Here is a 16,251-nt window from a genome sequence, read left to right as displayed (position 1 = left end):
AAAAATCTAACTTATTTGTATTTTAGAGTATACCAAAAGAAAACAAGACTTGATATTTTTTCTGCAGGATTTGCTCATCTTTTATTTCAAGCTGACAAAACACTGTCAAAATATACTACAGTGTGCAAATGTCTGGTAATCATGTCTTGTGTTGGTTCGGATGCCTCCTGCTACACTGTAACTTCACTCTCCTCCATTACTGCCCAAATCACGTTGCGAGGCAGCTGGATTTGCGAGATCACGCGAGAATATCAAGATCATGCAAGATTTGTTACTTTAGTGGAAATGGTTGCCGCGCCCCAAATCGCATACTTTTTCTATATTACTTTTAGTACGTACTGCAGCTTCTCTTGCAAAGTATGTACTGTTGCATGCAGTATGCATACAATTGGGACATACTACTTAGTCGTAACATTGCGCCTTGAACTTTGACCCTCTTGCTCATATATCCCCTGAGCAGAGGATTATGGGTCAGAATAGCCAGTAGATAATCTGGCAAAATGCGACCGGATGTAGCAGGACATCCTGGTATTTTTGGCATACTGCATTTGACATACTATGTATTAGGACATACTAAATCTATTTCTGGCATACTAAAGAGTATGGTACTATGGGTATTGGAACACACAGGGTATTTCCAAATCTATCGGTGGACACATTTCTACCGTTGCACCATATATACCATCATATCGCCCCACCCTATAGTTTGTAGCATCGGTTTTGTGTAGGAGATTGTATAGATATATATACAATACTGTAAATAGGTCTACATGGCTGCTCATCAAGGCTGGATGGTTCATTTTCTCACAGCTAAGATAATGCTTAAATATCTCAAACATGGCGTATTGTTTTTTTTAACAATCTGGTTTAAGTACGGTTGTACCTGTTCGGTGTCATTTCCTGTTGAGCGAGGAGACCCAGCAGCCATGTTGTTGAAAATGACGTGGCCAGTAAACGGCGGGTTTCCAGAGCGAAGCTGGCGTCGTCTTCCTTCAGGCTTCCTCTAGGCTGCGATATCACAGCGGAGGCTGCTTGTAATTCCCCCGGCTTCCCCTGACGTCGGTGGTTCAATATGAATGAGCTGCATCGATTAGACCTCAGTGTGCTGCTGCTTCCGCAAAGGGGATGAGTCGTGTGTGTGTGTGTGTGTGTGTGAGGATGCTGGCTTTCTCTCCTGTGTCCCCTCAGCACTTACCAGACTGTTGTTTTCACAGAGGGCAACGTTATGGGTGACATCTGTTGGCTGAACCGTAAACAGAAGCTTTGTTATTAGCAGCTTTTTCTTACGTGTTAATGAACAGTCAATTTAAGTGACATTTCCTAGTGACCTGACATTTCATTGGCAGTAATGGAGACGTTAGAAACTAACAAAGGTGTTGTCTGTGTCATCTTTCTCTTTTCATGTTTCCTGGTTTTGGTTTGGATATATTGGGCGAACCTACAGGAACACACGATACTCTCGTACGCCTTTCACAACCCTCAAACCTTCTTGAGTGAGAGCGTGGCCTTCTTGTCAAAGTATGTCATCTGTAGTGTATAGGGGTGCGAGGTTAGCACCACTGACTGGGATTGTTTACATAATGAGGGTGTTGTGAACTTTATTTTTAAACTCTCCGCCTGCTTGTGACAGGGCCACTTGATAATTAGCTTGTCAACATGTCTTAAGGGATCGCCTGCCATTTCAGTCGTGTGCAGCAGAATTTTCAAAGCAACCAAATATGAATAATAATATTTTTTGTCAAACTGTCCTGTAACAATTCTGTGTAAAGGACATTTAATCATGCATTTGCCTGTACATGCTTTGACACATCCTCTTGCTGCAACATTTTCTTAAATTTCTCTTAATTTTGTGTTAAGAGAATAAATGAGAGTAGTCAACTCCAGATGCACCAAATGTTCTTAACCATCCAAATGTGCTCTCACCCAGGTGTGCTGAATGATGAATCCCACTTTATAGTATATTGAAGGCTAGTGGCCGATAGTTGTTGTAGGTAAAGCACCCTAAGCACTATATAGGCATGTATTAACATAGGTAACGCCCCTAAACGCTATATAGGCATGTATTAACATAGGTAACGCCCCTAAACGCTATATAGGCAGGTATTAACATAGGTGACGCCCCTAAACACTATATAGGCAGGTGTTAGCATAGGTAACGCCCCTCAACACTATATAGACATGTATTAACATAGGTAACACCCCTCAACACTATATAGACAGGTATTACCATAGGTAACACCCCTAAACACTATATATACAGGTATTAGCATAGGTAACGCCCTTAAACACTATATAGACAGGTATTAGCATAGGTAACACCCCTAAACACTATATAGACAGGTATTACCATAGGTAACACCCCTAAACACTATATATACAGGTATTAGCATAGGTAACGCCCTTAAACGCTATATAGACAGGTATTAACATAGGTAACACCCCTAAACACTATATAGACAGGTATTACCATAGGTAACACACCTAAACACTATATATACAGGTATTAGCATAGGTAACGCCCTTAAACGCTATATGGGCAGGTATTAGCATAGGTAACGCCCTTAAACGCTATATGGGCAGGTATTAACATAGGTAACGCCTTTAAACACTATATAGACAGGTGTTAGCATAGGTAACGCCCCTCAACACTATATAGACAGGTGTTAGCATAGGTAACGCCCCTAAACACTATATAGACAGGTATTAGCATAGGTAACGCCCTTAAACACTATATAGGCAGGTATTAGCATAGGTAACGCCCCTAAACGCTATATAGGCATGTATTAACATAGGTAACACCCTTAAACACTATATAGACAGGTATTAGCATAGGTAACGCCCTTAAATGCTATATAGGCATGTATTAACATAGGTAACACCCTTAAACACTATATAGACAGGTATTAGCATAGGTAACACCCTTACACACTATATAGACAGGTATTAACATAGGTAATGCCCCTAAACACTATATAGGCAGGTATTAGCATAGGTAACGCCCTTAAACACTATATAAGCAGGTATTAGCATAGGTAACACCCTTACACACTATATAGGCAGGTATTAGCATAGGTAACACCCTTACACACTATATAGACAGGTATTAGCATAGGTAATGCCCCTAAACACTATATAGGCAGGTATTAGCATAGGTAACGCCCTTAAACACTATATAGGCAGGTATTAGCATAGGTAACACCCTTACACACTATATAGACAGGTATTAACATAGGTAATGCCCCTAAACACTATATAGGCAGGTATTAGCATAGGTAACGCCCTTAAACACTATATAGGCAGGTATTAGCATAGGTAACGCCCCTAAACACTATATAGACAGGTATTAGCATAGGTAACACCCTTAAACACTATATAGGCAGGTATTAGCATAGGTAACGCCCTTAAACACTATATAGGCAGGTATTAGCATAGGTAACACCCTTAAACACTATATAGACAGGTATTAGCATAGGTAACACCCCCAAACACTATATGGGAAGGTATTAGCATAGGTAATGCCCCCTAAACACTATATAGACAGGTGTTAGCATAGGTAACACCCCTAAACACTATATATACAGGTGTTAGCATAGGTAACGCCCCTAAACACTATATAGGCAGGTATTAGCATAGGTAACGCCCTTAAACGCTATATGGGCAGGTATTAGCATAGGTATACGCCCTTAAACGCTATATGGGCAGGTATTAGCATAGGTAACGCCTTTAAACACTATATAGACAGGTGTTAGCATAGGTAACGCTCCTAAACACTATATAGACAGGTATTAGCATAGGTAATGCCCTTAAACACTATATAGACAGGTATTAGCATAGGTAACGCCCCTAAACACTATATAGACAGGTGTTAGCATAGGTAACGCCCCTAAACACTATATAGACAGGTGTTAGCATAGGTAACGCCCCTAAACGCTATATAGACAGGTATTAGCATAGGTAACGCCCTTAAACGCTATATGGGCAGGTATTAGCATAGGTAACGCCCCTAAACACTATATGGGCAGGTATTAGTATAGGTAACGCCCTTAAACGCTATATGGGCAGGTATTAGCATAGGTAACGCCCTTAAACGCTATATAGACAGGTATTAGCATAGGTAACGCCCCTAAACACTATATAGACAGGTATTAGCATAGGTAACGCCCTTAAACGCTATATGGGCAGGTATTAGCATAGGTAACGCCCCTAAACACTATATAGGCATGTATTAGCATAGGTAACGCCCCTAAACACTATATAGACAGGTATTAGCATAGGTAACACCCTTAAACACTATATAGGCAGGTATTAGCATAGGTAACACCCTTACACACTATATAGGCAGGTATTAACATGGGTAACACCCTTAAACACTATATAGGCAGGTATTAACATAGGTAACACCCTTAAACACTATATAGACAGGTATTGACATAGGTAACACCCTTAAACACTATATAGACAGGTATTAGCATAGGTAACGCCCTTAAACGCTATATGGGCAGGTATTAGCATAGGTATATGCCCTTAAACGCTATATGGGCAGGTATTAGCATAGGTAACGCCTTTAAACACTATATAGACAGGTATTAGCATAGGTAACGCCCCTAAACACTATATAGACAGGTATTAGCATAGGTAACACCCCTAAACACTATATGGGAAGGTATTAGAATAGGTAACACCCTTAAACACTATATAGACAGGTATTAGCATAGGTAACACCCTTAAACACTATATAGACAGGTATTAACATAGGTAACGCCCCTAAACGCTATATAGACAGGTATTAGCATAGGTAACGCCCTTAAACACTATATGGGCAGGTATTAGCATAGGTAACGCCCTTAAACGCTATATAGACAGGTATTAGCATAGGTAACGCCCTTAAACGCTATATGGGCAGGTATTAGCATAGGTAACGCCCCTAAACACTATATAGGCATGTATTACCATAGGTAACGCCCCTAAACACTATATAGACATGTATTAGCATAGGTAACACCCTTAAACACTATATAGGCAGGTATTAGCATAGGTAACACCCTTACACACTATATAGGCAGGTATTAACATAGGTAACACCCCTAAACACTATATGGGAAGGTATTAGCATGGGTGACATCCCCTAAACACTATATAGGCAGTTATTAGCATAGGTAACGCCCCTAAACACTATATAGGCAGGTATTAACATAGGTAACACCCCTAAACACTATATAGACAGGTATTAGCATAGGTAACACCCTTACACACTATATAGGCAGGTATTACCATAGGTAACACCCCTAAACACTATATAGACAGGTATTAGCATAGGTAACACCCTTACACACTATATAGGCAGGTATTACCATAGGTAACACCCCTAAACACTATATAGACAGGTATTAGCATAGGTAACACCCTTAAACACTATATGGGCAGGTATTAGCATGGGTAACGCCCCCTAAACACTATATAAGGGCAAGTGTTGTGCCGTGTGAAAATACTCCAGCACATGCCCAAGAATTGGAGAGATGCCACCAAAAGATGCTGTAAGAAGAAGAACTTAGATCATGGATATGAACAAAACTAAGAGAACATTTGTTTTTATATCGCTTCCTGTATGAGGCCCAATGTTCAGTGTGAATTATGGAGTTTATGGTATTATTACTCGGCGGTTGTTGCCTCCATTCAGCCCCTAAATTTTCTGATAATTATAACATCCTTGAACTAAGTCTGGTCACACAAAAGCTCTTCCCTCGTACCTGTGGCGGTTGCTGGGAAACGAGCGCTTTTTAAGTCAACGTGCATCATTAAGCCGGTGTTTTGCACCGCTCTGTCAACAGAGAAATGGACTGGGAGGATCAGGGGTATTGGTGAGGGGGTGGAGGTGGTGTTGTTGGTTCCTTGAAGTGGAAAAACAGCTGATTATGGATCCTGAAAGATTAGCGTAAAGCATCAGTAATTATCAATACGGAATGGTCCTGCGTAAGAGTGTGGTGGTAATGAAAAACTGACAGAGCATGAGGCACTCCTACAGCAAGCTCCATTAGCCTGCAGCTCTGTTATCTTATGATGGAGATGCAATCAACAAACCGCAGACGCACCCCGGTAAAGGTATCTTCCTCGTGTACACAGCTGTCTGCAGCTGTAACATCTTCCCGTCTCATGCAGCGTGGGTGTTTTCCTGTCAGCAATCTTGATAAAAGTGACGTTTTTTTTAAACTTTGTCCTAGAGATTTTGTACCCTTTCTGTCCTCCTTTAAGCATGCAGATTTGTGCTAAAAAGGGAATTTCACAGTTATAGTTGTTATTCTGCAAAAGCTGACATTTACATCAACGTCTTCCACTTTGTAGTGTATGACTGCAGGAGTTTTCCAGATCAAGGAAAGTGGCAGAAGAAAGAAGCCCTTCTCTTCTTCGTCTTCAGTCACTTTCCTGCCTATAAATTATGCACCTACAGTTTTTGGGGAAAATGCAGTCACAGGAATATAATCTTATGTTTCAGTCACATTCAATACAATTGGACTCATTGGATCCACAAGCGTCTCAGCTTTACAGTGATACCCAATTTATGCAAATTCAAAGACTGTTTAGGGACCTCAGCATGCAGAAATATTCAAACACACCATTTCTAGAAAAGGCGAAAATAACACATTTATACTGCATTCAAAAAACTGCATGGTTTTTGCCCCAAACTACATGTTATGATCATAAAGTTGGCATGTATGTAAAGGGGAGACTCGTGGGTACCCATAAAACCCATTTTCATGGTCAAGGGACCCCTGTGAAAATGGCCATGCCAGTTTTTCCTCGCCTAAATTTAGCCTAACTTTGTAGCATTACTCAGCCTCTAAAACTGAGCCTGCTATAGCCTCTGAAAGACAGTAAAGTCGGTCGGGATCGTCCGTGATCCTGCTGGTCTCAGTTACATAGTATTGCTTTTTGAAAAACATGAACTGCCGCGGAGGTGGGATGTTTCTCTACCTGACACGTCTGTCCTCATCCTCCTGCTCCGCTGCAGGGGTAAACTTGTGAGGTAAATTGGCCGGCTCTCCAGGGTGTCAAAAAATAAAACGGGCGCATCTGTCAAAGACTGGTCTGAACAAGGTTTGAGCATTTTTCAGCATTGAGCATTTGATAGATGTGAGTTACGTGAACAGATATGCTGTTTAAAGTAGAGAAGATTTACTGCCCGATGAAGTATGATGTTTTGGCAAAGAGTTTAGGCTATGCAGTTCTCTTCGTACCTTTGCAGGAGACTATTTCTGTCTCTATATCCGTCGGTTTTCTTCCTGCTGCTCTGACTGGCCCACCTGCATGTTGAAAAGCTGAGGATGTGACCCATTACCCGTCCGTCCCTGGGAGTGTCTCATTGTCACAGCCGAGATAGCGAAGGGGAAAGACTTATTAGGGATGGGAACAGTTTCTCCTTGGTTAACTCCTGCCCTCATAACTATTCATCAGCGGAAGGAGGCCTACAGTCGAGCCTACGGGTTTGACTAGGCCGCGCTCAGTTTGATGGTCAAGTGAATCATCGGGCCGAGGCACATTCGAGTGCTGATCATAAATATGCATCACGCAGATTCACTTCTGCAGTACGGATGTCATAGATTGTGGGTGCCCATCATGTTCTTCTGAACGAACAGAACTAAAAACATTCCCCGGTGTCAACTTAATGTCTCATGTGCTCTCGCCTACACAACCATCAATGCCAGATTTATCATTTATTCATTTTCAGAAAAAACATAAACACAGAAGGGCTGAGAATCGATCTCGCTATGAGACAACAGTGCTAACCGCTGAGCCGCCGTTCTGCTGCACAAGATTTAATGACATTTTGAACAGCTGATGCTGTGTTCCTGCTTTTCTTGTGCCACATACTGCAGATTTTCCCCCTGATTCACATTTATCACTTCATCACTTGAACACAGGCTGAAATCTCTGCATGGTGGTGCTGGATGTTACGCCGGTGTAGATTTGTGGTTTTGTTATTAATACTGTATGTGAACATTGTATTTTTGTGTGTTTGTGCATGTATTGATGCGGGAGGCCTCCGCACTGGGGGGCCAACCTCATGTTTACATCACTTGTAATGAAATTAGAGCCGTGTGGCGCCCACACTACAGGCCTCCACTGATCCTCTAATTCAATTACCCCCCTTATTAACGCTCAGATGCTGCTGGCTGACCCAGGACCGCACACTGCTTTTGCTACACAACATTCACTCAGCAGCCCTTCCCGCTCCTCCAGCGGACTGACTAGTTATCAGTGATCGTCTTTACTGACGCACAGGGGTCGCCCTGGTTTCTAATTGATACTGATGTGTTTGTTTACGACCGTAGTGGTCTGCCAAATACCGCTAAAGAGGGATTAGTTTACATTGTGCAGCGTGTGTGAGAATCTGCAGTTAGATTGGAACATGTGTGTTTATGTTTCTGTCACATCTATTCTTGCTAGATCTGCAGTGATTGTTTATAAAAGCACTGAGATAGTTTTCAGTTCAACATTCAGATATTCAGCAACGTTTATTCTCAGTACTGTTAGTACCAGTACTACCATAATTACTACTCTTCACCAGATTTGTTGGGCTGTACAGGATACAATTTGACTGATGTTGCACAGGTGTCATTTTTTTCACAGACACTTCAAACTAACTTTATTTCCATCTGGACTTCGTCCCATTGCAATATGCATTTTAAGCTGGTTAATGGATTTATCACCGGTTTGCAGAATCCCCCATCTTTTGACCCGCTTGAGTGCATGCATGATACAATGAGGCTAAATCATCTCGTGCCTCTATTAATTATGCAATACGACCCACTGAGCTTTCTTGTCAATAGCTTTAGAATTTTTTATCATAGACGATTTTGACCACCATTACAAACACAATCAAACTGCAATTTAAAGAAGAAAAAATGTATGCAATATGGCCCACTGCAATTCTGATTTGTATTTTCCCACTTTCATCCCTCCTGTTGTGTTTCCATTATTCATTTCCTCCCTGATTGTAAACACTTACACAGCTTTTATTCAATGAAGGCTTTTTTTGATGATATATTATTTGATTAATTTAGGTAAATGGTTCAGTACTGTATGTTATTTTGTAGATTTTTTGGCAGTTATACTTATAAGATACATAATACATATGAGGAGTATACAGTAAATGGCAGTAGAAAACTATTTAAAGAGGACATGTTATGCTTATTATCAGGTTCATACTTGTATTTTGGGTTTCTACTAGAACATGTTTACAGGCTTTAATGTTCAAAAAAAACTTTATTTTTCAAATACCGTCTCTTTTCACCCTCTGTCTCTGAAACGCTCTGTTTGAGCACCTATGTACATAATACATATGAGGAACATACACTCACCGGCCACTTTATTAGGCACACCTGTTCAATTGCTTGTCAACACAAATAGCTAATCAGCCGATCACATGGCAGCAACTCAATGCATTTAGGCATCTAGACGTGGTGAAGACGACTTGCTGAAGTTCAAACCGAGCATCAGAATGGGGAAGAAAGGGGATTTAAGTGACTTTGAACGTGGCATGGTTGTTGGTGCCAGACGGGCTGGTTTGAGTATTTCAAAAACTGCTGATCTACTGGGATTTTCACGCACAACCATCTCTAGGGTTTACAGAGAATGGTCCGAAAAAGAGAAAATATCCAGTGAGCGGCAGTTGTGTGGACGAAAATGCCTTGTTGATGTCAGAGGTCAGAGGAGAATGGGCAGAGTGGTTCGAGATGATAGAAAGGCAACAGTAACTCAAATAACCACTCGTTACAACCAAGGTATGCAGAATACCATCTCTGAATGCACAACACGTCCAACCTTGAAGCAGATGGGCTACAGCAGCAGAAGACCGACCGGTACTAGCACCGGCCACTTTATTAGGTACACCTTGTACCTAATAAAGTGGCCGGTGAGTGTATATGGCAGTAGAAAACAATTTAACACCAAAATAAAGCAATTTAAATTATTTCTAACTTTTGGTGTATTTATAAATCTGAATAAAGATATGAATACTTTTATGACGTAAACAGATACCAATAATAGCTCTGCATTCCACCCCTCCAAGGAACCAAAAACTACCCAATTCAATTTGCAATGATATTTCTTAGAATAAACAAGTAAAATTTGCTGTAACGGTGAATGTTTAGTATTAGTTTTACTTTAGATATGGCTTAAAAATATTTCAAATTTAAACATTCAAATTGCCACTAATCAGTGCACAGAGAAAATGTGTTATCATTCATAATCAGTAAACATGGGTCTCACTCCTGCCTTATTTCCCGACTGATGTAAACTGTAAGACTGTGTTGCTGTTGGAACGAGGCCCATTGCCTCTCTGCTGTAACAGATTCTTCAAGGAGCTGGAGGAATGTATGGCATGATATAACACACACAGAGTGTCTGGTGCCAGCTCGCACACATCGGGACAAGGGCAAACACACACACACACACACACACAAACGTACACACACACACAGCAGCACTGTATGTAGTAAATGGCTGGCCCTTTACCTTAGCAGATAACGGTACACTTATGATGCTAAGATACCGTTTATCCCGCAGCCTTATCGCAGATAGCAGAGAGAGGGAGAGAGAGTCCGTTCCAGTCTCCTCCAGGGTCAGGTGTTTCTGAGCCTGCTGACACCAGCCGCCTTCATCCATAGTCTGGTCTGTCATGATGGCCGTGGGCTGTAGCATCACGCCGCTCGCTCTGTATTCATTCATTCTGCTACCACGTAGGAAGAAAAAAAACATGCAGCTTTGAGATAACAACATGCCAGTACAGTGATGTTAAGTACAACCTGTAAAAACACACTGTCCTGATAGTATCGCATTACACCGAGCTAAAAGGGACTACATTAAAAATAGCAGTAGTAACATTGCTTCATATCACACAGATTAAAATACTGGGGAAGTGTCTGGAGCTAAGCCGGTTAATGGGTTTATCACAGGTTTGCAGAATCCCCTGTCTTTTGACCCGCTTGAGTGCATGCATGATACAATGAGGCTAAATCATCTCATGCCCATATTGAGGATTTCAAAGCTAAATCTCTGCCAAGTTTCTCAATCTCTAGCCACCGCGTTTGAGCTTATTAAAATTTCAATCTGCTACGGGCTCCCTTTCTCGCCTCGCAGGATGAATGTGCCCTTTTAATAATGTAACCAGTTTTAACAAGATCGTAAAATGTTCATCTAACTTTCATAAGCCCTGTTAGCAAAGTGACAAATTCATGCGGTGGCAGGAATCACTTTGGCAGTCCCCTCAGTTTTAGAAATGAGAACACCAGAGTTTTTTTTTTTTTTTCGTTTCGCAGCAGCTCCGTGGAGGCCGGAGAGTTGTGCCTTAAGTTTACAGCTGCCTGCAGGGAAGGCTGAGCTTGTTGCTGTGTCACCCCCGTGGCTCTGAAATAGAGTTTAGTCATGACGGGGGAGATTCAGATTGGCCTTCTGGTAACTGATAGTGCTCCACTGAACACTCCCCTTCTCCTCTGCCTCATCTATAATGTACACGAGTTACACAGGGCTAAACCTTGAGAACACAGCCGTCTCAGACGCAGCTAGAGCATCTGCCGTATGATGGCGTTTGTAATCCATTTATGGCTGTTTCTACACTCTTTAATACAGTACGTGTCTCGGTGACATTAGTTGAACTGGGGCAGGGTCAGGGTGGCGTGAATGCAAAACGTGCTGGCTGATCTAGTCGAGTGTGTGTGTGTGTGTGTGTGCTTCGCCCTCTCAGGCGTTGTTGGGAGTAATGTGACCTTCATAGGCAGATTAAAATATGTAGCAGGCGTGCATTGATTTTTTGGACCGGCCACTGGTATTTATGGACTCAGCCAGTGCATAAATATTGATACTCGCTGTCCTAAAGAAAGATCTGACTTTGTGCATCTACAGTATGTGCACTCATGTGCCAGCTGAGATAAAAGAAAAAAAAGGTATGAGCAGACAGTACCTGATAAAAAAAAAGAAGGATAATAGGTAGCTCATGTGTTTTGGTAACCTAAATCTGCTTGTGACCCAGCAGCAGCTTAATAAGGTCATTGCCATTATGCGCTGGCTAATTACAATGCCTGTCATTGAAGTCCCCAAGCTGCACTGTCAAGTAAGAGAGCAGTTTAAAGGGGCAGTTCCTCAACCTTTAACCCAGAGTGCGGTTTATCCATTCTTTTAAAATTTTTTTTGGTACTGAGCATTTTGGCTGACATTCCTGTAGCCTCAGCTGGAGGCTATGTTTAGTTGGAATTAAAGGTGCAGCGTGTCGGATCTGGTGGTGAGGTTTCAGATTGCAACCAACTCAAACTTCCCCCGTGTGCGAAGCGTGTAGGAGAACTACAACGCAAAAACGTGAATAGATCAAGAGCCAGTGTTTGGTTTGTCCGTTTTGGGCTACTGTAGAAACATGGCGGTCGGCTCCGTGAAGAGGACCCGCTCCCTATGTAGATATAAACGGCTCATTCTAAGCTAACGCAAACACAACAAACTTATTAATATTATATTCCATTTCTGACATTGGATACCCCCTAAATGTTACACACTGTTTCAGATGTTAGCATGTTAACATGCTAAACTGGTGAACATGGTAAACATGATACCTACTACTGTAAACATCAGCATGTTACCATTGTCATTAATAGCATTTTGATGTTAGCATTGCGTTTAAAGCACCGCTGTGCCTCAGTACAGCCTCACATAGCCCTCTTTGTGACCTCAGTGCTTCGCCTGTTGCTCTGCGACTCTGTAACATACTGTAGACCTCTCATTGCAAATCTTAGGGGAAAATACTAATACAAACATTAGCCATTATGTTTTCGGGTTGTCCATACGTCCGTCTGGTCCATTCTCGTGAGAGCGATATCTTAGGAACACCTGGAGGGGAATTTCTTCAAATCTGGCGCATATGTCCACTTGGATTCGAGGATGAACTGATTAGAATTTGGTGGTCAAAGGTCAAGGTCACTGTGACCTCACAAAACACATTTTTGGCCGTAACTCAAGAATTCATATGCTAATTATGACAATTTCACACGAATGTCTAACACGATAAAATGATGTAGTGATAACATTTTGGACAAACATGGATATAAAGTGCAACTTAACTTGTTGGTGGAGGCATACAACCATGAGGCGGTAATTCTACTTTGTACCTGTTATTGCGCAGCAATTTGCATCTTCAAAAGCAGTGATCTCACAGTTGTGAGAACATCTTTGTTTGGGGGTACCAATGTTTAAATCCAGTATTTCCACAGACTGTTCCCAGCTATTCAGCAATAGCACTAGAAAAATGAACCCCGCTGTTCTCGTCTTCGCCATACGAGCTGTAGGCTGAGTCCACTTTGACCCAAAGTGTTTTTGGCATTTCTTGGCTTTATTAGACAGTTGACAGTGGAGATTGCAAAAAAATAACTTTGTGCTCAGTGCTCTTAATACTGTAAGCTTTTTTTATTTTTTTGTCTTTTATTTCATGAATATGCACATTTGTAGAATATGCTTACCAGCTTTATTTGTGTAATGGTAAATGATGAGGAGGTGGGCGATTGTGCTCAGTCTAGTGCCCCTTAATTAGATTGGTGCCTGGGTGGAATTAAAGGCCAACGATGGCTGCCAGCGTTTCTCATGCAGACAGAGGAGCTGACTGATAAGCCGGCCACTCGCGGTGTCAGAAGAGTTGCGATGAGCTGTGTCTGGAGTGTTGTTATTGTATCCCTCTATAACCCTCTCTTGCTTCCTCGAATTGCTCCTTTGTCTCAGTAGGGACTGCTTGTTCATCAGAGCGTTTTGTTCAGCGGTTAGGCTTCGTTTTTTCTCTCTGTGAGCTTGTTGTTGAAGTTTAGACTCCTGCCTCTCGCTGCATTTGAGATGCTGTCCTCTGTGAGGTTTTGTTCTTAGTAGGAGCTGCTTTGGGATGAGTGTGAGGGGCAAGTGGTCCTGACAGGCCGACTTGGGATGACTCACACCGCTGACATGACTTGAGTTCACCAGAAAAAGGTTGTTTTCTGGGTCATTTGCTTAGATTGCATCGCTCCCCCTCTCCTTTACGCTCTCTTTCTCAGTTTTTTCTTTCCAGTTGATGTCTTAGGTATCACACTGCTTTCCAGTGAATCGAGAGCCAGCTCGGGAAAGTCCTGTAAATATGCTGATTCGAGCAAAATCCGAGTGAATAAATACATATATGTTGTATATTTTATTGGCATCCAAAAAAAGATGGCAAGGAGCCAATCTCCCATTCGTAGAGCTGCATTTAAATGTACTCAAGTGTAGCCTGACAGAGGTCTCACAGAGCAAAATATGGCACCAAGCCACCTATCAGGGACTCAATATTGAACTTGCACTCCCTTAGAGAGTTAGAGAAAGACCAGAAAATGTCTGGGAGTCTGTTTACATTGTCAAAAGAGGCACTATTTCTTTTTCTTTTTACCACTGCTGAATAAAGAAGCTGCCCTTTACCTCATGTAGTAGTTATGCTGGCCTTGAGTTCATATTAATTTACTGTGTCATTGTGTGATGGTGTATTATTGGGTGACTGGAGCTATTGCAGCATGAAGTAATTTAATCCGCAGGCTTGGATTGCACTTGCAGAATGGACTTGAGCTGAACTTCAGAGTCAGGTTGCAGACGTGTGCTGCGGTTTCAGAATTCTGTGAAGAGAGGTCCGTCTGTTTCACCATCTCCGCTACGCACTTGTGGAGACCGGAGGAGACAGAAAGCTACCATTTGTTACCCGCCGCTTGTCTGGATATGAGGGAACTGGTCTTTAAGGCTTGCACCGTCTCTGTGTGGGAGAAGGTAAGGCGAGGCCAGGCGAGAGAGAGCGCTTTGGGAAATGTAAACTTTGTACAGTGTGGGTGAGGAAATTCTGAAGGTATGAGCAGCAAGAGCATTGAATAGTGTCTGTTTGATGTTTTCACAATGGGACAGGTAGCCAGCCTCTGTCAGCGTCAGACACTCTTCTGACAAGTTCTTTTTGAGCAATTGCTCTTTGATAAAAAGACCTGCTGGAATCCTACTGCTGTTAAAAAGACTCCCATTTGTATAAAATAATAATTGCTTGTTGAGTTTAACATTTCATTGACAAATTGAGTTTGGGTCATTAAGTCATTTTATTATGTAAAAGCTAGAACTGTTTACTGTGGAAAATATTGACTTTAACAAATCTCATAGTCTTAATTCTTAAGAAATTCCGCCAGTAGTGTGAGATAGCCCCAGCATCTTCCAGTGCAGTCCTTCAGGAATGACTCTGATGATACATGAATATGATATATGATGAATGTTTTGCATTTTGTGCAAATGTCATGCAAACGAGCTGGGCTGCTGCCATTGTCATTATTGATTCATCTGATTATTTTTTGGATTAATCGTTTATTCTTTTAGTCTATAAAACGTTCGGCAGTTGTGAAAAATGTCCATCACAAGTTCCTGTCTTCATTTTGTCTGACCAAAAGTCCAATATCCAAAAATATTCAGTTTACAATAATAATATAAAAACAGATAAAAAGCAGCAAATCCTCTTATTGGAGATGTTGGAGTTTTTGCTTAGTAATTGACTTAAAGGTACAGTGTGTAGGATTTGGCGGCATCTAGTCTTTCCAAGACTTCCAAGAACATGAGCCGCCAAGTGCAAAACCGTGGTAACACTGTTTGCCTCGCTCAGAGGCCATCCTTACCATAATAACACTACTTTAAGAGCAACAGAAGTCAGACGGCGGCTGGCGGTACCACGGTTTTGCACTCTGTGGCTCACGTTACCGCAGTTTGACAAGCATGTGACGTGACAGACTCTCTCTAGAGCCAGTGTTTGGTTTGTTCGTTCTGGGCTACTGTACAAATATGCCGGTGCAACATGGCATACTTCGTGAAGAGGACCTGCTCCCTATGTAGATATGAAGGACTCATTCTAAGCAAACGAAAACACAACGATTATACACTAATGAGAACATAGTTATGAATATTATATTCCATTTCTGCTAATAGATCCACCGAAATGTTACACCTACCTACTTACCTTTAAGCGATGAAACAATTATCAAAATTGTTCCTGATTATTTTCAGTCAATCAACTAATCAATGAATCGACTGATTGTTTCAGCTCGGAACACTTTGAAGATGTAATTTACTGAATTTGTTCTGGGGAATATTTTTACCCTCCACTCTGCACTGTGTCATACTTTGTGAAACTACAGTGGCGTGTGCAGAGCTGTCTCCATTACAGTAACATGACCACGATGGAAAGTCACTCATCATTATTCAAAC

The 16,251-nt window shown here is 41.7% G+C and overlaps 1 protein-coding gene across 3 annotated transcripts in view; it reads left to right on the top strand.

Moving 5' to 3' along the window:
* rimbp2 (RIMS binding protein 2) overlaps positions 1-16,251 on the top strand; it is a 104,864-nt gene that overhangs the window by 15,803 nt on the left and 72,810 nt on the right. The gene's annotated exons all lie outside the window — the stretch shown is intronic.

The sequence above is a fragment of the Sebastes umbrosus genome, chromosome 8 (assembly GCF_015220745.1).
Source record: "Sebastes umbrosus isolate fSebUmb1 chromosome 8, fSebUmb1.pri, whole genome shotgun sequence".
NCBI lineage: Eukaryota > Metazoa > Chordata > Actinopteri > Perciformes > Sebastidae > Sebastes > Sebastes umbrosus.
The sequence above is the reverse complement of the archived record's forward strand: the minus strand, read 5'-3'. Positions and strand labels throughout refer to the sequence as shown.